Source organism: Sciurus vulgaris (assembly GCF_902686455.1).
Source record: "Sciurus vulgaris genome assembly, chromosome: 4".
NCBI lineage: Eukaryota > Metazoa > Chordata > Mammalia > Rodentia > Sciuridae > Sciurus > Sciurus vulgaris.
This window is the reverse complement of record NC_136464.1, coordinates 40759603-40774419: the sequence shown is the minus strand read 5'-3', so window position 1 is coordinate 40774419 and position 14817 is coordinate 40759603. Positions and strand designations below refer to the sequence as shown.

The window sequence follows — 14817 nt, the reverse complement described above, 5'->3', positions numbered from 1 at the left end:
ACTAACCATCCCTATGTCTTTGATCTTTAAATGATGCATTTGTATCTTGGTGGGTTTCCAGAAGGTGCAGCACAAGGTCATGAAGCATGGAACAGTTAAAGTGTTCATCTTGCTTTGCAGTTTAATGCTGGCTTCTGTTTTAAAGTCAATGGGTGAGAAATGAGAGAGAGGGAATGAAGTTTGCCAATTGTGACTTGCTCTTTGAAGGTCTTGAACCTGGTTTCGTATCAAGAAGTTAAGTCTACCTACTTAAGGAATGTGTTCGTTAAGAGTGACCTCTCTGCTTCTGTGTTGTGATGCAATCAAGCTACCTTGTGAACAACTGACTTGTGGAAACACCACTATTAGCTGCCATCTGAGAATCAGGATGCAACTGTTGGCATCCCTGAAACCGACTCTCAAGAACATGAAAGCCAGGAATTAGCTGCTGCACAAAATTCAGTCCCCTCTGCCACACTTTCCAGGGTCAATAGCTTCAGGAAGACAGTCTCTGCCTTTTCTCCACTTTCCATCTCTCACATGTGTCTCATTAGTGGAAGACAATTCACACAGTATTAGCTACAGGAATGTCTAGGAAATATGTCTTTTCTAAGGCATTTTCTCTCTCTAATTCAGGAAGAGTTAAAGGAAAAGTGACAAGGGCCTCTTCAGTCCTCTCAATTTTATGGTCTCTTCTTTTCTAGCCAGCGATGCCTGCTGATGCCTTTTGTGTGACTGGCATTCAGCGTTCTCCTTTCTGAGGTGCTAACCCTTCCTGGACAGAATGTGCGCAGTTCTTGTCATGAGCCATTATGTTTCTGCCTGGTTTCCTGCATCCTTCAACTCCCTCCAGCTGTCAACACCTCTCTGCAACCTGCCAGCTCTCTCTGATTCACTTCACTCCATGCTCAGATAAGCATAAGGTACCAGGTCAGCAAATTTAGTCAGCAGTCAGGTATTAGACAAACTAAGGGACTGTCTTGATTCGTATAGTATGTATGGTACAATTTATGCAACATTGTAATCATTCTGTTTGGAAGAATATTTCTAAAATGGTATGATTATTATCCTAGAGGGGGAATTGGTGCCTGCTTTTGATTTTATTTTTGATTAACATGCATTAATTTTACATATTAGTGGGGTTCAGCATATTTCAACTGAACAATTGAATATATTGAGCATAATGCAGCATGTATTGATCAAAGTCAGCCTCATTATTATTATCATTATTATCATTATTATTATTTTGCAATGCTGGGGATCACACCTAGGGCCTCACATATACTAGGCAAATGCTCTGCCACTGAGCTACATTCCCAGCCCTTCTTTATTATTATTTTTATCTGATCAAATCACTTGTGAATATTCCCTAACTTGTAAAGAATAAAAATTCCATAAAAGTATATGGGGGTATAGCTCAGTGGTAGAGTGCTTTTCTCACGTGTGATTTCCTGGGTTCAATCTCCAGGATCACAAGCATACACATGTTTTGATATACTAAAACAAACACTTCCCAAATATAGAAAAAGATGACACTCCATAATATATACTTACACTTTGTGGGGTGGCAGCTAAGCACACACTGATGCCCCTTCTTTGGGCCATGTCTCTACTATTTGGTTTGATTATTTGGCAAAAACTGATTATAGAAGGAAGGCAAAACATCTGACTTGAGATGGCCAATCGGATTCCTTTTCTTAAAAAGAAATTGAGTTAAAATTTATGCACAGTAAAATGCACAGGTCTTAAACGTACAACTTTCTGGATTTTGCCCAATATATACATTTATGTTATCAATAATACTCCAAGTTCTGGGACATTTCCATCACCATAGGGATTCCCTTATCTCTTCCAGCCACTCCCAGTCATAACAGGCAACTGTGGCCCTGATTTCTATCATAATAGACTAGTTTTATCTGTTCTTGAACTTCATGCAAATGAAACCATAATATACATTCCTTTGTGACTTTTTTTTCAATTCATATTTTCATGGATGAAAATTCAGCAATATTTTCTCTTTCTGAGAAATATACCTATATGTAAGAATATATTATCCATTCTCCTGCTGAAGGACATATGGGTTGTTTCCAGTTTGGGGATATCATGAATAAAGCTGCTGAAAGTATTTTTTAAACAAGTCTTGTGGAAATATGCTTTAATGGTGGGGAGGGACTATTTAGGAGTGAGATTGCTGGTTTATAAAATAGGTATATATTTAACTTTATAAGACACTGCCAAACAGTTCTTCAAAGTTGTGTAATTTTACACTTTTGCCAGCCAGTCTAAGGGTGACAGTTGTTCTACATCCTTGCCAACATTTGGCGTATCAGTCATGTTCGTTGTACCCATTCTAGTGGGTACAAAGTGGTGTCCTGTGGTTTGGGTTTGTATTTCCCAGATGAGTATTGTTGAGCAACTTCACTAGTGAATTCACTATCTGCTTATCTTCCCCAATAAAGTGTCCGCTCAAGTCATTTATACATTTACTTTATTAGGCTGTTTATCTTTTCACTGAGTACATATAAATTCTAGGTAAGAGGACTAAGTATGATTTATATTTTGAAAAATCTGTTCAGCACTAGAAATGCTGCATATGATTTGAGAAGAAAAAGAAATACATAGTTGCAACAAAGAGTCATGTTACAATATCTCTGTAATAATTAAAATCTATACCCAGAAAAATAATGTTGGGAAACCAACAAAAAATATACTAGTAATACACTACTCTTTAAACTTATATTACACATAATATAAATTTACAAAGTTCTGCTATATTATTGTGTTCCAGTAATATACAGTTCTAAATATAAAATAATAATGTTCACAGGTAACATAAAAGCACTCAGTTTTATTTATTCAAAGGAAATGACTGAAAAGCCACAAGGGAAATAAAAGGAAATAGAAATTAGTAGAACAGTGTATCATCATGCCTCTGCTGTTTAGAAAGATTTAATAAACAAAGTTGATTCAATAATAACCCAAATCCCTGAAGATGGCATACAGAAACTAATTTTAAAAATTGAGAATAAATAGGGATATGAATATTTTAAAACTATTGAATCATACATTTTAAATGGGTGAATTGTATGATATTTGAATTACATCTCAAGCTGTTAATAAGCAGGAAAAAAATTTTAAGTTAAAAGAAAAAATAAGGTAAACAAAATAGTGAAAAAAATCCATGACTTTGGTGTTTACAGTGTATTGAGAAATAATTATTGTTAGGAAATAGTATGAAATTTTTTCTTTTTCATTTTTGTTTTCCAGTGCTGGAGAATGAATCCAGGGCCTCATGCATTTTAGGCAAATGTTCTACCACTGAGCCACATTCCCAGCCCCAAATATTTAATTTTTGTCGAAAATTTTCATTTTTCTATTCTATTAAAAATTTTGGACAAACAAAATTTAAAGGAGTTTAAACAAAGAAAGATTCACAAATTGGGCAGTCCTCAGAACCAGGGCAGATTTAGGAAGAATCTCCTTTGCAATGTGATTGAAAGGTTTTATGAACAAAAAGGGGAAAGTAAGGTAGAGAAAACAAGTGAGGTCTAGAAAAAGCTGAATTGGGTCCAGCTTGGTGTTTGTCTTATTTGAACAGCTGGCCACCTGTGACTGCAGCTAGGTGCTCTGATTGACTGGAACCCAGTGACATGATACTAGGGCAACTTGCTAAAATAGGTTTAAGTTCTTTACATAGCAGTGTTTATTCTAGGGAGCTAATGTTTATAGTAAACATTTTACTTCACAATGAAATGTGGGAAGATTTCAAAGAACAGAAATAAGACAACTCTATCATCATTCTGTCATCACTTATATTCAATAGTTGTATGGTATTCTTAACCAGAGGAATAAAGTAAAAAAATAAAAAAGAAAAATAAAATAAGGATTGAATCTAAGATATATAACCATGATTATGTTTATTGAAAACTTAGAATAATCTAGAGATAAGTTATTAGAATAAGTGAGTTTAGCATGATTGCTGAGATCAGAATTTTTAAAAAACTTAATTTCTGCATACCAGCAAGAGTAAAAAGATAAAAAATTAACAATACTATTTACAATAACATAAAAAATCAAATGTCTATGAAAACTTGGTGAATTATGTACATGACTTCTACATATCATACTACAAACATTATTTAGAGAAGAGTTTAAAAAAATGGAAGAATATATCATATTGACCAATTAGAGGGCACAGAATATTAAAGAATATTAGTTATTACTTGAATTTGACTTATAAGCTCAATGCAATCTCAATCAAAATCACCATAGAATTTTGGGGGGAGAGGAGGGTCTTAGAAAACTGATTCTAAGATTTACATGGAAATGCAGTATTCAAATAACTAAGATATTCTTTTTTTTTATGTTAGGGATCCAACCCAGAGCTTCATAATGATCTGCCACTGAGCCATACCACCAGCTCAAGACACTCTTTTTTTTCTTTTTTTTGCGGTGCTGGGGATTGAATACCAACTGAGCTATATCCCCAGCCCTCAAGACACTCTTGAAGAACCAGATCCAGGACTATTTAACAAAATATTGACTTATTAAAATTAAGAAATGGTGGTGTTAGTATAAAGATTGGCAAATTGACCAAAGCATAGAAGGAACTCAGAAACAAACCCAAATGAACACAGACACTTGATTTATTCCTGAGGTGGTACAGTGAACCAATGGGTAAAGGATAGTCTTTTCAATAAATGGTGTTGGGATAACTGGATATTCTTATGGAAAAAAAGAAACATGAACCCTATGTCATAACTTACATAAACATCAATCCGAGTGAATTCCAGATCTAACCGTGGAAGGCAAAATAATAAAACTTGTAGAAAAGAACTGAGTATCTTCATGATCTAAAGGCATGGAAAAACAGTTAAAATAAGACACAAAAGCACTAATATAAAAGAAAACACTTCATTTAATAAAATTAAAATTAGAAACTTCTGTAGACAACCTGCCCAATGCAAGAACATATTTACACACTACTAATCCACCAAGGGATTAATTTTCAGAATGTATAAAGAACTCAACTCCATAGCAAAACAAAATAAAAAAAAAACTCAAAAACCAATCTGATTAAAAATGAGCAAATGATCTGAGTAGAACTTTCCCAGAAGTTAGACAAATGGCCAATAAGTACATGAAAAATGCTCAACGTAACCAATCATCAGGGAAATGCAAATCCAAATCACAATGAGATACTATCTCTACCCAGTTGAAATGGCTATAATCAAAAAGACCAAAAATAACAAAAGAGGGAAAGTATGTGGAGAAAGGGGGGCTCTCATACACTGTTGAGGATGTAAATTGTACAGCTATTATAGCAAAGAGTACTGTGGTCCCTCAAACACAAAAACAAAAACAACTAAAAATAGAACTACCGTATGATCCAGGTATCCCACTTCTGGGTATATATACAAGAAAATGAAATTGGAATATCAGAGATATCTGCACTCCCATGTTTACTGCAGCCAAGACAAGGAATCAATCTAGGTAACAGCCCCAATCGAAAAACAGCCTCAAAGTCCATAAGCAGCATGGATAAATAGCAAGTCATCATGCAGTATTATACAGCATTGAACATGAAGGAGCTATGCTTACACACATGAAGAATGAATCTCAAAACAATGTGCAATGAAGGAAGACAAAGACTATTTCCTTCCTGATTTCTTAGACTACATTTATGTTCCAGGGTTGGGTGGTAAAAGCAAAAGCAAAGAAGTGATTGCTAGAAAAGTCAGGGAAGACGAGGTATTGTTTTGGAAGGGCCGCACGGGAAGATTCTGGCAAGGGTGGTATACTAGGTATCAGTTTAAGTCCTCGCAGCTCCAAATTCATCCCTGAATAAACTATGCTGACAACCAAATCCCACTAAGCGGCTCTTTAACGTCAAGTAGGATGTTAAACAGTAGAGGGCGCCGGAGACCCCTGCAAAGGACGGCATTTTTGTTCTGGTGCAGGCGAGGAGCCACCAGGCGGTTCTCTGCCAGAACCCCACGCCCAGCCCAGCGAGTGGTCCCCTCCACCTCGCAATCCAGCCTGCCTTGTCAGTCATGTCCCTCCGCTCTCCTGCGGGGGGGCATCACGCACTCTAGGCTGCATCCCCGCAGTATTCCCCACTCCCTTTACTCACCCATCCCTGCCTGGAAGTTTGTCAATCAGCAAACTGGAAGCAGATGATCAGAAACGAAGGACCAACAGAGAGACTGATCATTTGCCACATTTTACTTCTTCATCAATGGAAATGAATAAATTATTTACACAGAAAGAAATGTGGAAGGAAGTGAGGAGGGAGAGAGGGAAGAAAGAAGGTAATGTTGAGTATGCATAACCTCACCAGCAATTAAAAATGCACAAATAGAAGAGGCTCCATCAGAGAGGTACTAAAGATCCTTTAACAGATCCCACCTCAGGCTGCAGGGATGTGAAAGCACTACAGGTTGTCTCTGTTATTTATTTATTTACAGCTCTTCCTGACCATAGCATTTCTGCATCTGGAATCTGATTCAAATTCTAGCTCCACTGTTTCCTAGCTCTAGGGCCCTGAGAAATGGCATACTCTTCCTGAGCCTCACTTTTCCTCTTGTCTGCATGTGGGGAGGTTCCCCTGGGCTGCATAGTAGATTCAACAAGTTGATGTACAGAACTTTCTTGCAGTTAATTGCCAAGGATTGGTTCCTTCCTCCTGGGTTTTACAGTCATTACACTTTGAGAAATGTAATTCCTCTTGAAACAAAGCTAAAGGGGAGAGGGGAAGTGATTTGAGTAAATAATTTTATATTAAATATTAGGGGAAAACACAATAGACATATTACAGTCTATCTCCATAATGGCATGCTAAATTCAAATAAGAAGTACATCCATTATGTTAAAAGAGTCAGGCTTATGGAATCTAATCAACAAACCACTTCATTCTTTTTTTCTACTTCACCTATTCAAACCTGCTTAGCAGGTAGCTTCTCCCTGCCCCTTGGGTAAAATCTAGGGCAAGTCTCATGACTTTTTTTTTTTTTTTTTTAATCTCATGACTGTTTTGATGACTGTTAGGTAACAAAAAATTTCTCCTGTAACTTCTTGTTCCAAAAACCAGACTCTGTACACACTTGGCATGTCCAGTTTTGTGTGGTTGTCTGTCTAAACTTCCAACTTCCAACTGGGCTCCATTGCCCAGAGCAATGGAGCTAGCTGACCATGGACTGAAATATCTGAAATCATGATCCCTCAATAAATTTTTCCTCCTTAAAGTTATTGGTGTCAGGTATTTTGGTCATGTTGAAAAAAACATGACCAAGTTTAAGCTTCCCCTTCATTCCTGTCCCCATGCTGGCCTATGGCTGGCATGTGACTGCAGCAGGTGATAAACTTGCAAGATTGTGTCCTGTTTTTGCTCCATTTTGTATTTTTGTCCCTCCTTCCCCAACTTGCTCACAGGGGTAGATTGATCATTCTGGCAGGCTCTAGGATGCTGTAAGGGAAAGAGGTCAGTTACCTAAGGGGACGGGAAGGGCTCTAGGTGAGTAGTGCTCAGTACTTCAGGAGCTCCTCTCACTCTGCAGATCACCTGCCTACCTCTCTGTGACCTTGGTTTGCCCCAGAGTGTGTACTGCCACACAGCACCATTCCATCCCCTTTATAAAGTTTTTATTACATTTTTCTGGAAATAGAAGTCTGGAAATTATATTTCCCAGACTCTATAATGAACAGAATTCCAGCTGACTCTCCCAAAGGCAAGGTGCTCAGGTGAGGTCAGAAAGCAGCAAGATGGTAAAAAATCATCTTTTCTTCCTTTGACTCTGGCAATTATGATAGTAGGATGCTCAGTGCTCTTGAAATAATTTGAGGAAAGAATTCTCCAGTGAAAAATAAGAAAACACATCTTTGGAAAATGACTGTGCAAATTACAGTCCATCATCATTATGGAATGTCAAGCTGGCCTCAATGGCATTTAGGCCCCCCACAGTGACTGCACAGCAGGGGGTTCCTCCTTGGTGATTACACCTGCATAACAAAGCACGGAAGTTCTTGTCTCTAGGGAATGTCATGGATATATGCATGAAATTATCCACCCTAGTTTTTCATTCCTCTTTGCAGCTGTGTCTATTGTTATGTGGCTTTGCAGTTACTCTCACAAAAAAGACATGATTAACTTCCCTGCCCCTTGATTTTCAGCTAGACTATGTGAACTTGCTTTGGCCAATGAGCTATCAGGTGATGCAACTTAAGAGCAGAGTGTAGAAATGTGTTTTCACATTGGAGCTCAGCTTTTGCCTTCACCATGGAAAGAGCTTTCCGTGGGTGGCTGCTACCCCTTCAGCTTGTGCTCAGAATGAACAAATGTGGAGCAGCCCATTGGCTCCTATTAGGAGTCAAGCCCAGTGTTATGGTTTGGATCTGAAATGTCCCCAAAAGTCTCATTCAATGAAGCTTGGTGCAGTTACGTCCAGAAGTAGGGTTTTTGGAAAGTGATTGGATCATGTAGGTTCTGACCACATCAGGGATTGATCTGGTTGATGGATTTAGGAAATTGTGGGCAGGTGGGGCAAGGTTGAAGTGAGGGGTCCTTGCGGGTATGCACTTGGGGACTATATCTTACCTCTGGCCCCTTCCTCTTTCTCTGCTTTATGCCTACCATGAGTTTTTCTCTGCTACATCTTTCAACCATGATGTTCTGCTTCACTTCGGGCCCAGAGCAATGGAGCTAGCTGACCATGGACTGAAATATCTGAAATCATGATCCCTCAATAAATTTTTTCTCCTTAAAGTTATTTATGTCAGGTATTTTGGTCATGTTGAAGAAAAGCTGAGTAATACACCCAGCCAGATCCAGACCTTGAAAGTGAGTTAGTTGCCTCCTCTAGGTAAGTCCATGCTCAGCTGACCCACTGAGGCAGGAGATATAAATGCTCATACTATGGGGGTTCAATATCCGCCAATTCCCAGAGAGTCAAAGTGCATACATGGCAATGCAAATCACACAACGAGGTTTTATTGCAAGCTCAAGCCTGGATCACAACCAGCCTCTCGGACCACTACCATGGCTGAGTGGGGAGCGGCCCCGAGGGATGAGAAAGCACTCTACTTAAGAAATTTCCAATCATTCACATACAAAGACCTGTACATTATTGGTTAACATTGGAACAGCTAAACATTTGTTCTCTTTTGGTTGGGTCCGCCAATTTATTTGAATCTCATTGGGTCCTGCCAAAACTGAATGGTCCTGGAGGAAGAAGGGAGGAGGGAGGGGATGCAGGAGATGAGTCGGGGCTAGGCCCCCTCCCCTGTCCTTGATAGGTAAGATTTCCTGGCAGCTGCCCATTTCTTGGACAGATATCTCTTAACAGCCTTGATAAACCCTGGGGGCCCAGTACATCCTGTTTGTCCTGTATTGGCTCTTGAGGGTAGTACCTGTGCGCCCTTTCCTGGGGGGAGGTTTTACGGGCCAGTTCCCGAAATGGCTTGTTCATACAACATGGCTGCATACATGTCACCTTGTTCTCAACAATACTACACTGGGAGGTGGTGATTGTCGTGTACCATCATTGCACACATCTCTACAAGCAACTTTCCCCTCTTTGGCTTCACCAGTCTTCCAAGAATTATGTGATTATTTCCTGTATGAAGTCATTCTCAGCTGAGAATTTGTTTTATGTTTGAAGCAGACTGATGTTCATGCTGAGACCAAGTTGGAAAACCAAATAAAATGCAGAAAATCTTTTTCTAAAGTTATTGGAGAGCTGCCAAGTTGACAAGCAGTTGAAGGACCATGAAGAAGAAGGAAGAGGCACAAGGAGGTGAGGTGACATTCTATGAACCACTTTCCCCTTCAGAGTATTTGTTGATTCTGGTTAAGAGGCTGAGCACTTGGGCAGAAGGTCACAGCTAAGGGCAGTAAAGGCAGCAGAGTCTCTGTGTAATATAATATAAATCTGCTCCCCTGCCCTTTACGCTGCAGTGATTTCCCAGTCTCCCAACTACTTGTCAGTCTGTGAACATCCTAGCTAGCTATTGGTTCATCAGTCAGCTTGCTAGTATCCTTCTCTGTCATTGGTTCCGTTAACCTGCAGAATTCAACTGCTTAAGGATAGCTCCCTGGTCATTTTCTCTCTCTCTTCTCACTTTCATGATCTTCTTCTCCTCACATTCATGCTTTCTCTCTCCTCCTCACTTTTTACACTCTCTCTTGCTTGTGCGCTCTCTCTTTTTCCTCTCATTTTCTCTCTTACCCTGCAGGGAGACACTCTGTTTGCTTTATAACCCTCTTATGTGAGTTCCCGTGTCCGGAGTGGTTTCTGGGTTCTTACACTCTGCAGCTGGGGAGAAAAGAAACTAGAGACTGAGGTTGCCAAGGCAGCCAGGACTGGAGGGGCCAAGATGTCAGAGAGAATGGAGACACAGGAAAGTCACTCTGATGCTTGGGAGTTTATCCCTGGACAAATTTGCTGAATTATTAAGCAGAAAGTCTATGAAAGTCAGCCGGTTTTGTCAATGTTATAATATTAAAGAAATACAAATCCAAGTTCAGGACCCACAGAAGAGAAGGCTACATACCAGAGTCTTGGTTGGGATTTTTGCAGGATTACATTCTAGAAATGGGGGCAAACCTGAGGTAGGATAGAGCCTTACGAAAACTGTAACCCAGACACTAGTCAGTCCAGTACCAGAGTAAAATAACCCCTCCGTACTGTCTACCACAGGATGTGGTAAACCATCTCTGGAGGAAGATATTATCTAGTTAATTTCACTGGAGCCGTTATAATTTTTCAGCATTCAACAATAAATCATAAAGCACACTTGGAAACATGACTAAAGAAGAAAGACATATAAAATTGGTTCACTAATGACCCAGATATTGATGTGATCAAACACACACTTGATAGAAAAAATGGAGATGTTTATCAAAGAACTGGAATCTATAAGAAAGAGTCAAATGAAAGTTCAGAACTGGAAGATGCAATAATTCAAGAACTTAATATAGATTCAACCACAATTAGACCTAGCAGAAGAAAGAATTATTTTTAAATTTTAAATTTGTTCTAAATAGTTGTACATGACAGTAGAATGTATTTATCCATTTTGATAGATCATACATAAATGGAGTGTAAGTTCTCATTTTTCTGATTATACATATTGTAGAATCACATCAGTCATGCAGTCATATATGTAAATGAGGCAATAATGTCTGTTTCACTCTACTGTCCTTTCTACCCCCACACCCCTTCCCCTCCCTCCACTCCCCTCTAATATAAACTAACTCTGTTCTTCCCTATCCCTTCCTCCCCATTGTGAACGAGCATTTACATATCAGAGAAAACATTTGGCCTTTGGTTCTTTGGGTTTGGCTTATTTTGCTTAGCACGATATTCTCTAACTCCATTCATTTACCGGCATGTCATAATTTCATTCTTCTTTAAAGCTAATAGTCCATCATATATATATTACATTTTCTTTATCCATTCATCTGTTGAAAGGCACCTAGGTTAGTTCTATAGTTTAGCTATTTTGAATTGAGCTGCTATAAGCATTGATGTGGCTGAGTTACCGCAGTATGTTGATTTTAAGTCTTTTGGGTATAAACCAAGGAGTGGGATAGCTGGGTCAAATAGTAGTTCCATTCCAAGTTTTCTGGGGGAATCTCCATACTGCTTTCCATAATGGCTACAGCAATTTGCATTCCTACCAGCAAAGTATGAGGGTACTTTTTTCCCCAGAAAAAAGAATTATTGAACTATAATATAGGATGGCATAAAAGCTGTAAGCAGAATCTTAGAGATAAAGAGGGTAGAAAATAGAGTAAAGAACATGAGAGATCTAACATGTTTAATTGAAATTTCAGAAGAAGAGGAGAGAAGGAAAAGGGCAGTAGCAATCATTAAAGGAAATTAATTAAGAGGCTGATAAGTCACAGGGCTCCCAGGCAGGGCAGGGCCAGCCACTTCTGAGCCAGGCTTCCCCCAGCCTTCCTCCGGCCCTGGCTGAGGGTTTGGCAGTCTGGTGAAGGAAGCGGGTGATGGAGAAGAGTGAGCTGCTGTCTCTTCACAACCCAAGAGGGTGTCTACTCCCATCCAGGGGCTTTTGAGAATTTTGATGCTGTCCTGGAAGCTGTATTTCAGCTGTCTAAAGACAACTTCACACCTATATAATGCAACAAAAAAGGTTGGAAAACATTAAGCAAATAGTGTGGAGCCTGTTAAGCAAGATGAACTGCTCTGGAAGATGTATATAATGACTTTAAGGAACTTTGGACAAAGCTAAAAGAATATCATGATAAAGAAGTACAAGGTTTACAAATAAAAGTAACTAAACTGAAAAAGGAATGAATTTTAGATGCACAAAGACTGAAAGAATTATTCACCAAAAAATCAGCATCTGAGAGAGCAACAGAAAGTCCATGACATCACTGAAGTTTTATAAGATTGGTTAAGGGCAGGATTATGTGATCCCTGTGCAGTAACTGAAGAACATATGTGGCAAAAGCAGCAAGAATTTGAAAATGTCTGACAACAGAATCTTAAACTTATTACAGAACTCATGAATGAAAAGAATTCTCTTCAGGAAGAAAATAAAAAGCTTTCTGAACAACTGCAGCAGAAAATCGAGAGGATCAACAGCATCAAGCAACTGAACTTGAATGTGAGGGAAATGTTATTCCAGATTCAGTCAATAACAGCCTTTTCATTTTCTGGCATTAACCAGCTCCAAAGAAAGGAGACTCTCCATGTCTGATACATGGAAGAAACACAGAGTAAACTGGAGTACTCGGTACAAATGAATTAAGAAAAATCTCCAGGGCTTCAACTCATCCTCAACATAAGCCTAATGAAAATGAAAGTCTAGTAGCTGACACTTGTCAAGGTCCAGTGACTAAAACACGTGGAACAAGCAGTTATCCCACTGATATGTTGTCCTTTAATTTTGCTACAGTTGTTGCTGAAACCCTTGCACTTAGTGTTCAAGAAGAATCTGAATCTCAATAGCTTGGTGATGAGCTGTACCACGTCCAGAAGGAGATCATAAGAAACAGCCTTTTGAGGAATCTAAGAAGTAGCGAAGAGAGTTTAAGATTTTCAGATCTACTTCAAAGACTCCTCAAGAAGAATTGGCTACTCAGGTGTGGTCTCGTGATTTGAAGCTACTTCTAATGTGAAAAGTAGTTTGCGTTTGAACACAAGTTTATCTCCTTCTCTTTTAGACATTGGGGGGAAAATCAGCTGTAAAAAGACCCTTTTAGCAACACTTCTATTTCTGGATCAGAGAAACCTAGATCAAAATCTGAAATAGTGCCCTTTTCACACATAGTCCTAGGTCTGAAGTGAACAAGGTCACGAGCCAGTCATCTTCTAAGAGTAGATACTTATAAATAAAAATAAAAGTGAATCTATAGATAAACAGGATAGCACTGATCACATTAAAGATATTATTGATAAACATTTGCTGCCCCTGACATTGTTGGAAGGTAGAACATCGGCAAGTAAGAAAACTGAGGGAAAAAATGAGCAGGAAGTAAGCTGCTCACAAGCCTCTTTTCATAAAGAAAACGCTTTTCCTTTTCCAGTGGATAGTCAGTTTCCATGAATGGAGACCGTGTGGTGGATAAACCTCTGGTTCTCTCTGATCAGTTTTCAGCTATTCAGCATCAAGAGAAAAGTCAAGCAAATGAGACCCTTAAAAACAGATTTAAGCAAGTGACGCTATGTGGCTTTTAAGCCCATTACAGAAGGCTTTTCCTCAGGCCATAAGACCTTGGATGGGAGCTGCATCTTACCAAAAGTTGCTCAGAGGAGCCCTGTTTTCAGGAGTGCATCTTCCAGTCCTTGAATAAATCCTCACCAGAAAAACAAAACACCATTACAGATAAAAGAAGAAAATCCTGTCTTCAGAATCCCTCTATGTCCATGTGAAAGTTTGGAGACAGAGAAGCTTTTTGATGACATGAAGCATGCTGGTTCTCATGAGCCAATAAAAATGAAAACCCAGTCAGTCCAAGGAGCTTGTGAACTTGCATCAGTCCTTCAGTTAAATCCCTATAGAATTGCTAAAACAAAGTCTCTTCAAAACCACCAAGAGGCATCCTTTGAAAATATCCAGTGGAGTATAGATCCAGGAGCAAACCTATCTCAGTATAAAATGGATGTTACCATAATAGATACAAAGGATGGTAATCAGTCAAGATTAGGAGGAGAAACAGTAGACATAGATTTTACATTGGTCAGAGAAATCACACTTTTAAAAATGAAGAAGTGCTCTTTCACCCCTTCTTTTCTCCCTGAGCGGACTGCATAAATAAAGTCCCTTGTGTGAGACCTCGTGTCTGCAGAGCGTTTTTCTGGGAGCTGTCGGTGAGCCACAACTGCCCCTAACATCTGGTGATGCATTTTGCATTTTTTATTTTTCCTAACATCTGCTGCCCAAACCTGGGATGGGTTTTTCCGCTGACTGAGCAAGCGGAATCACATCCGATAGCCCCAGTGCCCGCGGATACAGGATCACCTTCCATTTACCTGGACGCCCAGTTTTCTGCATGCAACACCAGACTCCAAAATTGAGGCCTGGAAGTTCACTGTTACAGTACCTGCAGGTTTGATTACACGTGGCTGCCGCCATTTTGAGACAACAGCCAGGCCCCGTAGGACCCCTGGCCAGACTGACTGAGCCCTGTCTCCAGGATCCCTCAGCCCGACCGATCACTCTCTGCCTCTGGGGCCCTCACATCAACTGACTGCTCCCTGCTGCCAGGACCCCCAGACGAACTGACTGCACCCTATCACCGGGAACCCAGACCAACTGATTGCGCCCGGCCTCCAGGATCCCACAACTACACCAAACACACTGGACCCCCAG

General features: G+C 39.6%; 2 pseudogenes across 2 annotated transcripts; both read left to right on the top strand.

Annotated features, from left to right (window-relative positions):
* Positions 1-9742: 9742 nt before the first annotated feature.
* LOC306658896 (DNA endonuclease RBBP8-like) lies at positions 9743-13346 on the top strand (annotated as a pseudogene). The gene is made up of 2 exons: positions 9743-9770; positions 12193-13346. The product of its transcript is annotated as a DNA endonuclease RBBP8-like (transcript).
* LOC306658895 (DNA endonuclease RBBP8-like) lies at positions 13345-14259 on the top strand (annotated as a pseudogene). The gene has a single exon. The product of its transcript is annotated as a DNA endonuclease RBBP8-like (transcript).
* Positions 14260-14817: the final 558 nt, after the last annotated feature.